Source organism: Gossypium hirsutum, chromosome A06 (assembly GCF_007990345.1).
Source record: "Gossypium hirsutum isolate 1008001.06 chromosome A06, Gossypium_hirsutum_v2.1, whole genome shotgun sequence".
NCBI classification, from domain to species: domain Eukaryota; kingdom Viridiplantae; phylum Streptophyta; class Magnoliopsida; order Malvales; family Malvaceae; genus Gossypium; species Gossypium hirsutum.
This window is the reverse complement of record NC_053429.1, coordinates 49,504,781-49,521,037: the sequence shown is the minus strand read 5'-3', so window position 1 is coordinate 49,521,037 and position 16,257 is coordinate 49,504,781. Positions and strand designations below refer to the sequence as shown.

Sequence of the window (16,257 nt, the reverse complement as noted above, 5' to 3'; positions counted from 1 at the left end):
TTGCGTTACTACTGTGAGGTAACTAATGAATTAATTATTTAAACGGATTGAAATTGTAATTAATTGACACAGATCAGTGCATGTTTATTCTTCTAAGGTAGCTAAAGGTTAAATTAGCAATGTATCTAGGGATATTATTGTCTTGCATAACTTGCAAGATTATTGTGATTAAACTTTTTCAAGGTAGGGATACCTTGTTACCTCACATAGTCTTTTATATGATTGTTAGATTTAATTAATCGTTTGAATTGACATAAGGATATGCAAGAGATTAGTTCAGTTTAATGAGTATATATGTACACTAACATGTTTGCTTACTAGAATTTGTTTAGTCGGTTGAATTGACATAGGGATATGTCAAGAGATGAAGGGATGTTGGTATGTAAGTATGTTCATAAGTTAGCAAATTACCAATTTGTCATGATTTTATTCATAACAACATAAACATAAGTTTAATAATTCTAAGATGAGAAGTGTAATTAATCCAACACTATTATATCATCTTGACTAAATCTTATTTTGAAATCATGCATTAGAACTCTCTTTTACTTCATTTTTTATTTATTTTAATTTTCTTAAGTTTTTAATCACCCTCTTTAAACAAAATATTTTTCTTCACCAAAATGTTTTAAATTGCATTCATAAATAATCCTTTTCACAGTCCCTGTAGGTACGATAACTCGACATTTACTTGTCACTTTATTACTTGTTGCAATTGTGTACACTTGCACATTTCTGTCATTCCAAGTTTTTGGAGCCACTGCCGGGGACCGTTTTAAAAAGTCATTATTTGTGAATTTGTTAGTTTACATTTTGGTTTATTTTTTTCTATTTAATTTTTAACTTAATTGATTTTTTTTGTGATTATTTCATGTGTTTATGAGTATTGACTGAATTATTGACCTACTCCCTATAGACCTTGAGATAGAAAGAACTTTTCGACAGCGACGAAGACAAGCAAATCAGAGGAGGACCGAAGAGATGAACTTCGAAAATCCAATCCAAAGAAACAAAGCAAACCCAGCTCAAAATCCTATCCTTATTGCTGAAGATAGGGATACAACTTTACGATAGTATGTCGTGCTAGTATTTAATGATCTTAATTCGGGTATTAGGAGACCCGAAATTGAGGCACAATAATTCGAGCTAAAGCCAGTCAAGTTCCAGATGCTTCAGACAGTGGGCCAATTTAGTGGAATGCCTACCGAAGATCCTAACCTACACTTAAGACTATTTATGGAGATGAGCGATTCTTTCAAGTTAGCCAGAGTACCCAAAGATGCATTATGATTGAAGCTATTCCCATATTCGTTGAGGAACAGAGCTCGTGCCTGGTTGAACTCATTGCCACCGAACTCAGTTTCCACATGACAAGAGTTAGTAGAAAGATTCCTTATGAAGTATTTTCTGCCTAACAAGAATGCTAAGTTGAGGAACGAGATCACTGTCTTCCAACAAATGGACGATGAGTCCTTGTATGAGGCATGGGAAAGGTACAAAGAGTTATTATGAAAATGCACTCATCATGGAATCCCACATTGCATCCAACTTGAGACATTTTATAATGGTCTCAATGCTCACACGAGGATGGTAATGGACGCTTCTGCTAATGGTGCTCTCCTTTCTAAGTCTTATAACGAGACTTATGAAATCATTGAGAGGATTGCCAGCAACAATTACCAATGGCCAACCAACCGAGCAGTGTTAGGAAGACAAGTTGCTGGAATACATGAAGTAGACGCTCTTACTTCACTCGCATCTCAGGTATCATCAATATCCTCAATGCTTAAAAATCTTACTACTAATGGGTCTAACAGTTTTACAGCATAGCCACCAACCCAATTTGAAAGTATAGCCTGTGTTTATTGTGGGGAAGGACATTTGTTTGAAGAATGTCCATCAGACCCAGACCAGAACCAAAACCGAGGAAGGCAAGGACTGCAATCTAATTTTTCCTGGAGTAACCAATGAGCTGGAACTAGTAATACTTACACCTAACCTAGATCGACCCAGCCACCAAGTTTTCCCCAACAAGTTTAGAAACCAACCCAAGCTCAACCATCCAATGGCTTAGAACATCTGTTGAAGACATACATGGCCAAGAATGATGCCTTAATCCAAAGCCAAGCTGTTACATTGAAAAACCTAGAAAACCAAATGGACCAGCTTGCAACTGAACTCAAGAACCGACCACAAGGTGCTTTACCCAGTGATACGGAAAATTCGAGGAATCTGGGGAAGGAGCATTGGAAAGCATTAACATTGAGGAGTGAAAAAATAGTAGAGCCTAACACCATTTTAGCTGAAAAGGAGCAAGCTGATGCTCAAGAATTAGAGGAAGTTCAACCGAGCGTTGAAATTCTAGTTTCACAAGAACCAAAATCTGCAAAACCTAACAAGGTAATTTCAGAACCAGCTAATTATGATCAACTAACAACCTCGTCAGATGCAGAATTGCCACAGAAGACGAATCAACCAGTTCCAGTAAAGAAACCACCACCACCCTACCTTAAAGACTTCAAAAGCAGAAGCAGGAGATTCAATTTAAGAAGTTCCTAAATGAACTCAAGCAACTTCATATCAACATCTTGTTGGTTGAAGCACTTGAGCAAATGCCGAACTACGTCAAATTCATGAAGGATATCCTGTCTAAAAAATAAAGACTCAGAGAATTTGAGACAGTAGCTTTGACGAAGGAATGAAGTGCATATCTTTAGGACAAACTACCCCCAAAATTGAAGGATCCTGGATGTTTTACCATACCTTGCAACACTGGAGCAACATATTGTGGTAAGGCACTATGTGACTTAGGTGCGAGTATCAACTTGATGCCTATGTCAATATTTAGAAAGTTGGGGATAGGTGAATTTAGACCTACTACGGTTACACGTCAATTAGCAGATCAATCCTTAGCACATCTAGAAGGAAAAATCGAGGACATATTGGTACGTGTAGATAAATTTATCTTCCCTACTAATTTTGTTATCCTAGACTTTGAAGCAGACAAAGAAGTGCCAATTATTTTAGGAAAACCATTCTTAGCAACCGGAAGGACCCTTATTGATGTGCAGAAGGGCGAGCTTACTATGCGTGTTCAGGATGATCAGGTAACATTTAACGTTTTTAAGTCTATGCGATTTGCTAACACAATTGATGATTGTTCTGCAGTATCCGATTTAGAAGATTTAATAGTAGAGAATGAGCTAAACTATGTCGAGGTTTCATTGGAACAAATTTTGACATCAAATCCTCTGAATAATGAACATAAAGATGAGTACTTAGCTTTGTTAGAAGCTAATCAAAGGGAATTTATTCCGCAATCTCGCTTTGAACCTTTGGAGTTAGAGGAAAAGGATTATGCCCAACCAAAAGTGTCAATCGAGGAGCCACCTAAATTAGAACTCAAGGTACTACCTTCACATCTAAAATATGTTTATTTAGGTAACTCTTCTACTATGCCTGTGATTGTTTTAGCAGAATTAACTACTGAGCAAGAAGAGAAACTCGTCTTGGTGTTGAAATAATTCAAGAGGGCTATCAGATGGACCATAGTCGATAACTGCGATATTAGCCCATCTGTATGCAATCACAAGATGATACTAAAAGATGGCAAGAAAGGGACGATCGATGGACAACAAAGACTGAACCCCATCATGAAGGACGTAGTAAAGAAAGAAATCATTAAGTGGTTAGATGCAGGTATAATTTACCCCATCTCAGATAGTTCATGGGTAAGTCCGGTCCAGTGCGTGCCAAAGAAAGGAGGTATCACAGTCATTGAAAATTAGAATAACAAGTTAATACTGACTAGAATAGTTACGGGATGGAAAATTTGCATCGATTACCGAAAGTTGAACAAGGTGACTAGGAAAGATCAATTTCCTTTGCCGTTTTTGGACCAGATGCTGGATAGACTCGCGGGGCGAGACTACTACTATTTTCTCGATGGATACTCATGCTATAATCAGATTACAGTAGCACCGGAAGATCAGTACAAGACAACATTCACCTTTATGTACGGTACATTTGCATTTAGACGCATGCCATTTGGTTTATGTAATGCACTTGCTACATTTCAAAGATGTATGATGTATATTTTTACTGACATGGTTGAAAAGTATTTGGAAGTTTTTATGGATGATTTTTCAGTATTTGGAGACACGTATGACAATTGCCTAGCCAATCTAACCAAGGTACTAAGGCGATGCGAAGAAACAAACCTGGTACTCAACTGGGAAAAGTGCCATTTTATGGTACGAGAAGGGATTGTTCTAGGGCATCAGATAACGAGACATGGAATCAAAGTAGATAAAGAAAAGGTAGATGTTATTGAGAAACTCCCACATCTAACGTCTGTAAAAGGTGTTAGGAGCTTTCTGGGCCACACCGATTTCTATCGAAGATTCATCAAGGACTTCTCCAAAATTGCTAAACCCTTATGCAAATTATTGGAGAAGGACTCGGCGTTCAAGTTTGATGAGGAATGCTTAAAGGATTTCAAAGATTTGAAGAGTCGATTAGTTACGACACCCATAATAGTCACACCAGATTGGGATCTGCCATTCGAATTGTTGTGTGATGTGAGTGACTTCGTGATAGGAGCCGTTATGGGTCAGCGAAGGAACAAAGTTTTTCATCCCATTTACTATGCAAGTCGAACTCTGACAGGAGCTCAACTGAATTATACGGTAACAGAAAAAGAGTTACTTGCTATTGTGTTTTCTTTTGACAAGTTTCGATCTTATCTTGTAGGTACCAAAGTGACTGTCTATACAGACCACTCAGTAATTAAGTACTTACTCTCTAAGAAAGATGCTAAGCCAAGGTTGATCCGATGGGTACTTCTACTTCAAGAGTTCGATCTAGAAATTCAAGATCAAAAGGGAGTGGAAAATCAAGTAGCAGATTACTTGTCGAGATTGGAGCTGCAAGAAGGGAACTCATACTAAAGGTAAATCATGTCCATAATACCCCTTGGTTTGCTGATATTGCTAACTATTTAGCTTGTGTTTGATGCCGATTGATAAGACGTATCATTAAAAGAAAAAGTTTCTTCACGATGTGAAGTACTATTTCTGAGAAGAACCATTCTTGTTCAAGAAGTGTGCAGATCAAATGATCAGGAGATGTGTGGCAGAAGATGAAGTACAAAAGATTCTATACCATTGTCACTCAGCTCCAAGTGGGGGACACTTCGGAGGTACTCGTACTGTGGCCAAAGTATTGCAAGCTGGATTCTTTTGGCCAACACTATTCAAGGACGTATACGCTTACGTAAAGAGTTGTGATCAATGTCAAAGGGTTGGAAATGTCACCAGTAGAAATAAGATGGCTCGAACAAACATCATTGAGGTAGAATTATTTGATGTTTGGGGCATTAACTTCCTCAGTCCTTTCCCTCCGTCTTTTGGTCGCAAGTACATCTTGGTAGCTGAAGACTACGTGTCTAAGTGGGTTGAGGCTGAAGCTTATCCAACAAACAATGCTAGGGTTGTAATAAAGTTTTTGAAGAAACACGTGTTCACAAGGTTTGGAACCCCAAGAGCTATTATCAGCCATGAAGGGTCCCATTTTGTGAACAAGTGGTTGAAATGGTTGTTAGATAAACATGGAGTGAAACACAAGGTCGCTACAGCTTACCATCCGCAGACAAATGGGCTAGCTGAACTAGAAAATAAGGAGATCAAAGGCATACTTGAGAAGGTGGTTTTCCTGAACCAACGAGATTGGTCCAAAAGACTGGATGATGCTTTATGGGCTTACGGGACAGCATACAAGACATCTTTAGGAATGTCACCCTACAGATTGGTCTTTAGGAAAACATGTCATCTGCCCTTGGAGTTAGAACACAAAGCTTACTAGGCCCTTCGACAACTCAACTTAGATCTTAAGCTAGCTAAAGAGAAACGGATGTTCCAACTCAATGAGCTAGAGGAATTCCGAACATTCTCGTACGAAAATGCCAAACTACTCAAGGAGAGACTTAAGAAATGGCATGACAAGCATATTCGAGTTCGAGAGTTTGAAGTAGGTCAGCAAGTCTTGTTATTTAATTCCAGATTAAAGTTCTTTGCAGGTAAACTAAAATCACGTTGGTCCGGTCCATTTACGATTCATCGTGTCTATCCATACGGAGTTGTTGAACTACAAGGTAAAGGAGGTAATTTTCAAGTTAATGCTCAGTGTCTAAAACATTATTGGGGAGATAAGACTAAACGGAGTCAAATTTCGTTCATTCTATCAGATGTTTAAATTTTCTTATTTTCCTTTTTAATAAATGATTTAGGGTATATTTTCGAGATTAGTATGTTTAAATCAATTATGTCTAGGAGATTGGAACTTAAGTGGGACCGCTTGTAGCCCCTCCAATTTTTCCTAGGAATTGATTTTAACATAATTTTCCGAGAAATTATTCCCTAAATAGAAAAATAAATCTTTAGGTTTTCAAATAAAGAGGTCAATTTTGACCTAAGTTTTAAATTGCAACTCAATTTCAAATTTTCATTAAGTCTAGGGACTTAATTGAATTATTTTCAAAATTTGGTTGCTCTTTTCGTAAATAATAAAAACTAGATGCCTCTTTTTTGTAAATATTTTCAAAAGGCTCTAGAATAAATTTTTTTAATTAAAAAAAATTGATAATTATTAATATATAATTATATTCATTATAATATATATTAATTATCATCAACTTTATATAGAGTTAGGACAAGTGTTAATTTCATCATATTTTATTTGATAAGTTTTTAATGATAATAAGATGATAATCTTTAATATATAATTATATCTATTATAATTTATATATTAATTTTTATCAATTTAGCATAGAATTAGGATTAGTTTTAATCATATCTCATTTTTGTTTAAATAAATTAATAGCATTAATAATTTAATATGCATATATTTAATTATTAATTGTTGTTAACTTGGATTAAAATTAGAACTTAGAGTTTTTAATTATTAAATTTCTCTAAGAATTCTACTTTAAGTCCTATTCCTTTCATTATAAATACTACCTTCTCCATTCATTCATCACTAAAAATCTTAAACACCAAAACCCTTAAAGTGCCGCAAGTCCCTAACCTAGCAGCCATTCGGCCAGCAAGCACCCAGTAGCCCACGCACGCCGAGCACACCTGCCCCCATCGCGTGCTGCATTACTCGCCCTGTCCTACTCCAGCACCTGCGTACGTCCAGCTCTAGCACTCACCAGGCCCGCACGTTGGCGCTACATCTGCTCTAGCTCTAGCGTGCGCGCGCCTAAGCTGTTGCCCACTCATCTTTGCAGCCTATTGCCCGTGCAGCTCATCGTGCCAAGCTGTGCCGCTTCTTGCTCCTGCTCAACGAGTCTACTTGCTGTCTGACACTTGTGCGACACACACCTACACCAAGCCCCTTAGTCAAAATCTTCCAACCCACCTTAAATTGACCTCCTTTGTTTATTAATTATTTTAGGAGTTTTGAGTTTTATAAAAAAAGGTGGTAAGACAATTTGTTAAAAAAAGGTGGTAAGACAATTTGTTTTCTCCCAAATTTTAATTTTATTCAATTATTTAATTTTTCAGTTTGCTGAACTATTAATAAATTTTGTGAATTAAATTTTTGAGAAAATAAATTTTCCCATCTTTTGTTCAGGTTAATCATGCCTCGCAAGAGAACTTGTGCTTGTGCCCAAATTAATGAAACACAAAACAAATTCCATTGTGAAGAAGCCAAAGCAAGATACGAGAGTATCTTCAAAAATCAACAGATGCATCCAGAGAAAGGCTTCACTTTGGAAGAAAGCAACTACAAAGACTTTATGGCATGTATTTGTCAAGTTGCTGAAGCCCTCAATTGGGAACTGTTTTGTGAAAAGAGGCCTAGTGTGGATGAGGAACTAGTTCGTGAATTCTACGTGAATTTAACCTCAAGCGATTTGACAAAAGTTCCAATTCGTGGAATCAAGGCACCAATAAGTTCAAATGCTATTAATGAGTTCTTTAAATTACCTGATTTTGAAAACGATGAATATTCTTCTTTGATAAGCAACATCGAGCCTGAAAAATTTGCAAGAAATTCTTGAGGAACTTACAGTTCCAGGTTCTAAGTGGACTGTGTCAAAGCAAGAAATCCACACTTGTCGAAGAGAATCTTTGACACCACTTGCAAAGGTATGGTTCTATTTCATCCGTTTCAGCCTTATCCCTAGTTCGCATGGGACTACAATCTCGTTAGAGCGAATGGTCTTATTGTATTCGATTTTAACTGGAAAGACCATTGATGTGGGAAAAATCATCCTACGAGAGATGAGGAATTGTGCCACTAGACATTCTGGCCCCACTTACTTCCCCTTTACGATAACAATTTTTTGCTTAAAAGCTGAGATTCTTGCAAATATAAAGAAGACAGGTTATAGCCAGGGCACAATCACAGATTGGGATCCCGATGAAGAGGAAAAAGATCCCACAGAGATCGAGCCAATACAATCGGCCGAAGTCCCTGATAAGGTGGAACAATAGAACTAGAAATTGAGCCCAATGACGAAACTTCAATATTTAGAGCTCAACCGCCTAGCCCAGATCTTCGAAATGTACTGTCAAAGTTGATGGACATAATGCAGCATATGCAATGGCAGCAATAAGCTTACTGAAGATACTTGAAAATAAGGGATGACTCGATAAGAAGTGCTCTTAAGAAAATTTACAATGATCCATTTATTTTTGTGCTTGAATTTCCAAATTTTATATTTGAACCATGGAGTCCATTATCGAAGAAGGAGCGAAGCAATTCGTGCAAAGGCGATAGTGATGGAGCAAAAGATGAGTCAAATTCGGAAGGGTCTGCAAATAAATAAAGGGGGGATCTTAACTTTATTTTATTTCTATTCTTAGGTCATTTTAGGAATAAGTTAATTAGGAATTTTTTTTTATTTTAAATTAGGAGAGGAAAATAACTAATAAAATTTGAGCAAGTCACAAAGTATAAAGTGTGGCAATGGTATATACATGTCTATGATTGGATTTAGAAAAGAGCTTGGTACTTAAGCAGTTAAAATTGACTAACCTCCTCTTTTCTTAAATCCTACCTGGTGTATAGTATCTATTCACTTTAAACAATGTGGACATTGTTCATTTTAAGTTGGGGGGACTGAAAATTTGAATTATTTCCACTTAGAATAAAAAAATTTTCTATTAATTATGATTAGGATATATTTTGTTCAAAAATTTGAAATTTTGTTAAGTATGCTAAACTTTAGTATAAATAAAGTTCTATTATTTCAAATTGTTATGTTAGCTTAATAATGATATAAATGTATTTTTAATAAAGCATGCAATTCACACCATAAAATTTTAGTTTCTGACGAAAGTTAGGCATGCATGAAAGTTTAAGTATTTAGAATTGACTTAGTAGTTTCTTGAGGAGAAATCCTAGGAAGCATGGAATGTTGGAAATGACTTAGGCAACTTTTGTTTGGACCGTTTCAGCCTTTCAAGCCAACCATGTTGAAATTTTTATCCTTTGAAACCCAACTTTGAGACTATATGGCCTAATTTTATTTGAATCCTTGCAAATTTAGGCATCACTTCTCTCTTAACTATCTCAAAATTGTCCCAAACACTAGACCTGGTACTATTCCAAGTATTTGTTGAAAATAAGTTTGGGGGAGTTGAAAAGAAGTATAAAATGCTCTTAAAATTGTGGTACATTTAGGAAAATGCTCGTATAGATTCATAAAAAAAAAAGCATATGTACCTAAAAAAGAATGTACAAAAGAGCATATGAAAGCAAAGAAATTTGGTGTATTGAAGGTGATTATTTCAAAGGTCTGATACAAGCTGAGTCTAGGGTTTAAAAGCCTAAAATTATCTATCTTTTACCTACCCTTAAGCCCAGTCACGTTACAACCTTGTTAAAGACCTATTGATTCAAAAGTTTCAATGCTACCTACATTAGTGGAGAGAAATTGCTACGTACAACATATAAAGACATAAGTTAAACTTAATGATTGCAGCTTAATCTTGAATAAAGGGAATAAATCCATATTGGTAAGTTTTAACATGACTTTATTAGAAAGCATTTAGTCTAATTTCTGCTATCATAATACTTGTTTAGATTAATTTGAACAATATGTATACTTAAGTAGCATAACTATCAAATTTCTTGTCTTTGAGCATAAGTATATTAAATCCATAATTTTTGGAAAAATGTTGCTCTGAAGGAGCTTTTCAAAGGTGTTTTCGAGAAATTCTTTTCAAAATTTGTGCATTACTTGGGACGAGCAATGAATTAAGTTTGGGGGTGTGGAAACACGAAAATTTATGCATTTTTACATACCATTTTCAGCTTAAAATCAAACCGTTTTGATTAAATTCTTGTCAAAAAATAATTAATTTTTATAAAATAATTAAATTATACTTAAAATATGAACATGATGAATTTTAGTTAATTTTATAATTAATTTTGAGTAATTTTGGTTATTTTCGACAGAATTACGCAAAGGGCAAAAAATGGCTCGGCAGACACTGATTGAAGCACAAAATCGAGATGCAATTTAAAGAATCAAGGTGAATTAATTTCCATCCTAAGACGGTCCAATTATGTGTATTAATTCATAATATAATTAATTTTTATTTATACCCAATTTAATTTGGGCTAAATAAATTAATATTAATTAATTATGGAAAAGGTGGTCCAGTTGAACTGAACCGATTGAAGTGAACCGGCCAAAGATTGGCCAGCCCAAAACTAGCCATATGCTGACCCAAGTCAGCTTATTAGCTGATTAATTAAGCTTGCACAGAAGCTCTTGAAGTCTTGTCAAAGTTGCATTCAAACCCCTCCATAATTGGTGGATTTTTGGATTTGCCTCAAGCCATTTTTAGCAAAGTTGAAATTTTAGCAAATTTCAGCTGCCACACTCAGCTATAAAAGCCCCCATTGGCTGATCATTTAAAGCATCTCATTCATTCCTCATTCATTTCACAACACTTCCTCCTCTCTCATTCTTTTTCTCTCATTTTTCCATTTCAAATCCCTTGCTCTTGTGCCAATTTCTTCCCTTGGAAAAGGGGTTTTCTTCAACCGTTTTTTGAGCAGAAATTGAGTGTTCATCGAATCCTTGATCGGAGAGGACAACAAGAAGGAAGAATGGAGCAACCAAGTAAGCCTCGAAAAACCACCGGATTTGATTCTTGCTCCCTATCTCTTTAATTTTGGCTGTTGTTATGATGAACATATCTATGAGTATTCATGTTGTTGGAATGGTTAATTTAATCAGCTTAGCTTCAATTTAATTCGTGTTGGGTTGATTGCATTTCGTCTTCTAATATTAAAATTGTGTTTATATTGTTATAGGCCTCGGTAAAATGCTTGATTAAGTAAAATCATGCCTAAGTTATTCTTGTGTTACAACTGTGAGGTAACTAATGAATTAATTATTTAAATGGATTGAAATTGTAATTAATTGACATAGTACCAGATCAGTGCATGTTTATTCTTCTAAGGTAGCTGAAGGTTAAATTAGCAATGTATCTGGCGATATTATTGCCTTGCATAACTTTCAAGATTATTGTGATTAAACTGTTTCAAGGTAGGGATACCTTGTTACCTCACAAGTCTTTTATATGCTTGTCAGATTTAATTAATCGTTTGAATTGACATAGGGATATGTAAGAGATTAGTTCAGTTTAATGAGTATGTATGTGCACTAACATGTTTGCTTACTAGAATCTATTTAGTCGGTTGAATTGACATAGGGATATGTCAAGAGATGAATGGATGTTGGTATGTAATCATGTTCATAAGTTAGCAAATTACCGGGTTGCCGTGATTTTATTCGTAACAACATAAACATAAGTTTAATAATTCTAAGATGAGAAGTGTAATTAATCCAACACTATTATATCATCTTGATTAAATCTTATTTTGAAATCGTGCATTAGAACTCTCTTTTACTTCATTTTTTATTTATTTTAATTTTCTTAAGTTTTTAATCACCCTCTTTAAACAAAATATTTTTCTTCACCAAAGTGTTTTAAATTGCATTCATAAATAATCATTTTCACAGTCCCTGTGGGTACGATAACTCGACATTTACTTGTCACTTTATTACTTGTTGCGATTGTGTACTCACATTTCCTTCATTCTACTACTCCAATGACAAAGTTATTGCAAAAATATGCTAAGTTTGAATGGTCTGAAAAATGTCAGCAAAGTTTTGAGAAGTTGAAGGGATTATTGGTTGAGGCGCCGATTTTAGTACAACCTGAACCGGGAAAAGAGTTTGTGATTTATAGCGACACGTCACTGAGTGGATTAGGATGTGTGTTGATGCAAAAAGGCAAAGTGATAGCTTATGCCTTGAGACAGCTGAAACCACACGAGAAGAATTACCCGACGCATGATTTGGAATTAGCTGCTATTGTGTTTGCTTTGAAAATTTGGAGACACCATTTGTACGGTGAGAAATGTCATGTCTTTTCCAATCATATGAGTTTAAAATACTTGATGACTAGAAAGATTTAAACTTGCGGCAACAAAGATGGCTCAAGTTACTAAAAGATTGTGAGTTAGTAATTGATTACCACCCGGGTAAGGCAAATGTAGTTACAGATGCTTTGAGTAGAAAGTCTTTGTTTGCTTTGAGAGCGATGAATACATGGTTGACCTTAACCGATAATGGTTCTATTCTAGATGAGTTGAGCTAGACCATCGTTTCTTCAACAAATTTGTGAAGCTTAGAAATGTGACAGTGATTTGCAAGCCAAAAGAGTTCATTGTGAATCGGGTAGTGACTCAGATTTTCATATCAAATCCGAAGATTGTTTGATTTTCGAGGAAAAATTTGTGTACCGAGAAATGATAAGCTTGTTCAAAAAATTCTTCATGAAGCACATAATGGTTGTTTATCTGTGTATCCGGGTAGTACGAAAATTTATAATTATTTGAAGAGAATGTATTGGTGGTTTGGTATGAAACGAGACATTTCAGATTTTGTTTCAAGATGTTTGATTTGTCAAAAAGTGAAGGCCAAACACCAAGTGCCTTCGGGTTTACTTCAGCCAGTGATGGTGCCCAAGTGGAAATGGGATAGAATTACGATGGATTTCGTAACGGGTTTGCCTTTGACTCTAAAAAAGAAAGATTTTGTTTGGGTCGTTGTTGATAGATTGACGAAATCAACTCATTTTATACCGGTACATACTGATTATTCACTTTATAAGCTAGCCAAATTGTACATTTCAGAGATTGTGACATTGCAGGGGGTGCCTCTGTCCATTATTTCAGATAGAGATCCAAGGTTTACTTCGAGATTTTGGAAGAAGTTACAAGAGGCTTTGGGTACAAAGTTGAACTTTAGTACTAAATTTCATCCACAAACCGATGGTCGGTCTAAAAGAACGATTTAGGTACTTGAAGATATGCTCCGTTGCTGTGTTTTAGAATTCGAGGGTAGTTGGGAAAATATCTGCCATTGGTCAAATTTGCCTATAACAATAGTTTTTAGTCGAGTATAAAGATGGCACCTTATGAAGCATTGTATGGCCACAAGTGACGAACGCCTTTGTATTGGAACAAGCTTAGTGAGAAACAGATTCACGGGGTTGATTTGGTTAGAGAAACCAAAAAAAAAGTAAAAGTAATCCATGATTGCTTGAAAGCAGCTTCAAATTGACAGAAGTCATATGCGGATTTGAAAAGAAAAGAGATTGAGTTTCAAGTTGGTGATAAAGTATTTTTGAAAGTATCTCCATGGAAGAAGATTCTGAGATTTGGCTGTAAAGGCAAGTTGAGTCCACATTTCATTGGGCAGTATGAAGTTATCGAAAGAATAGGGCCAGTGGCATATCAGTTAGCTTTATCGGTGGAGTTAGAAAGAATTCGTAATGTGTTTCATGTGTCGATGTTGCGATGATATTGTTCTGATCCTTCACATGTAATCTCTCCAACAGAAATTGTGATTTGACCGGATATGACCTATGGTTAAATACCAATCAAGATATTAGCTCAGGAAGTTAAATAGTTGAGAAATAAGAGTATAGCCCTAGTGAAATTTTTATGGAAATGACATGGGGTTGAAAAGGCTACGTGGGAACTCGAGGAGGCTATGAGAACATAGTACCCAAACCTATTTTCTGGTAAGATTTTTAGGGACAAAAATCCCTAAAAGGGGGGAGAGTTGTAACAACCTAATTTTGGGTTAGTCAGAACAGTGGTTTTGGGACCACAAATCCGACATAGAAAAATTTATTTTTATTATATTTTCATGGTCTACAGTTTTACGGAATTATTTCGTGAAAATTTTGTTCGAAAATTTTGACGTTTGAGCACTCAATTTAGTTGAAAGGACTAAATTGTAATAAGTGCAAAAGTTAAGCTCAACCTTGGCTGAAACTTGGAAGAACAACTTAACTAGGGTTTTGTTATCTTTCAAGCTTGATTGTAAGTACATCCTAGCCCCGTTTTTAAAGCTCTTTATGTTTTTGAGGTCGTATTCACTCTATCTTTCTATTTCTACCATTGTTTTGAAGTATGGTTCATGTTTAAAATTTTAGCCATGTATGACATGCATGTTTTTTATTTTTTTTATGGTAGAGAATGAAAGTTTGATGTGTAATAAACAACTTTTACTAAGTGATTTTTGATGGAAATACATAAAAGGACATATTTGTAAAAAGTTATAAAATGTGTAGTAAAGATGTGATTTGATGAAAAATGTGTGCTAATATGAGTATGTATATGGTTCGGCTAGGCTTGGGTAACAAAGAAATTAAATACATTTCAATTTACGAGCCTAAGGACTAAAATGTAAATATGTCAAAGTTTACGGGCAAAAATATAATTTTGCCATAATGAAATTTTTGGACTGAATTGAGTAATGTGAATAATAAGTGAGTTAAATTTGCTATTATATATCAAGAGAAACAAGGTTCAGACCTACATTCGGGGAAAAACAAAGTATTTGACGATTAGGTTCATTTCCTACTATTTTTGTACCGAGGTAAGTTCTTAAGTAAATAATGCATTGCTTTAATCATAATTTAAATGCTTTACTATTGTATGAATTATGTTCAACCATTAAGCGTGTTCAACTAAGTTACGACAAGCGTGAAATCCTGATTGAACCTTAGGAATAGATAAGATACAAATGTCATGACATTAGGGTTGCCGAGACTATGTGTAAGACCATATCTAGGATATGCATCATTATGAGATTTCGTGTAAGACCATATCTGGGATATGGCATCGATATGAGATTTCGTATAAGACTATAGCTGGGCTATTGGCATTGAAATGAGATCCTATAAAAGACCATATCTGGGATATGGCATTACTGTGGTACTATGTGTGCTAGATACCCTAATATCCTTTAGTATTCCAAGTGGTTCAACGGGAATTGAAACGAGAATGTCAAAGTTGTGAAATACTATGGTATGTGGCAAATTGGTACAGGTATGTACATAAAACTCATGCTTAATGAGCTTGATATATGATGAATCCCTTGGTAAGGTTGTGATTGAGTAAGTTGGATTGTGAGATTTATAATGACATTTATGTTAATTTACTTCAAGTTAATTGTATGTTAAATGTGAGTTTATAATGCTTATTATTTGCATGGGAACTTACTAAGCTTTAAAGCTTACTCCTTTTCTTTTCCCTTGTCTTATAGTGTCACCAAGCTAGCTCGGGGATCGGAGATTTTCGGAGATCCAGTCACACTATCAACTTAACATTTTGGGTACCGATGATTTCAATATTTTGAGTTATGGAATGTACAGGGACTTGGTTGTTTTGTTATGTGTCATAATTGATTGGCCAAATGTGTTAGCTTATGATGGTTGATAATTCATTTTGTAATGGTCATTGAAATTGGCTAATATTGATTTAAGTATATATGCATATGATGAAGTCTTTCATAGATGTGGAAAATTGCATGATTTGAGTTGAAATATATGTGATGTTTGTGTATGATAAATGATAGTTTGTGAATGAGGTATTGATCCCGTGGTTGTGGCTGATTTGGTTGAATGTATATACTTAGAATGGTGCTATGTTTTGTTGTGTAGGTTTGTGCATGGAAGGGTGACAATATGGCTTGGAAAATAGCCTTATTTTTTTCCACAAGGGTAGACACACTGGCGTGTGTTTAGGCCATGTGTGACACACGACTCACCCCATGGGTGTGTGATCCAACCGTGTGCCTCTTGCACCTTAATTTTTGCAAAACAGAATGCTCAGAATTGAGCACACGGGCAGAGACATGGGCGTGTGTCT

At 35.4% G+C, this 16,257-nt stretch overlaps 1 non-coding gene across 1 annotated transcript; it reads right to left on the bottom strand.

The window, feature by feature from the left end:
- Positions 1–1,425: 1,425 nt before the first annotated feature.
- LOC121231406 (small nucleolar RNA R71) lies at positions 1,426–1,532 on the bottom strand. The gene has a single exon (XR_005929464.1). It is a non-coding gene; the product is annotated as a small nucleolar RNA R71 (small nucleolar RNA).
- Positions 1,533–16,257: the final 14,725 nt, after the last annotated feature.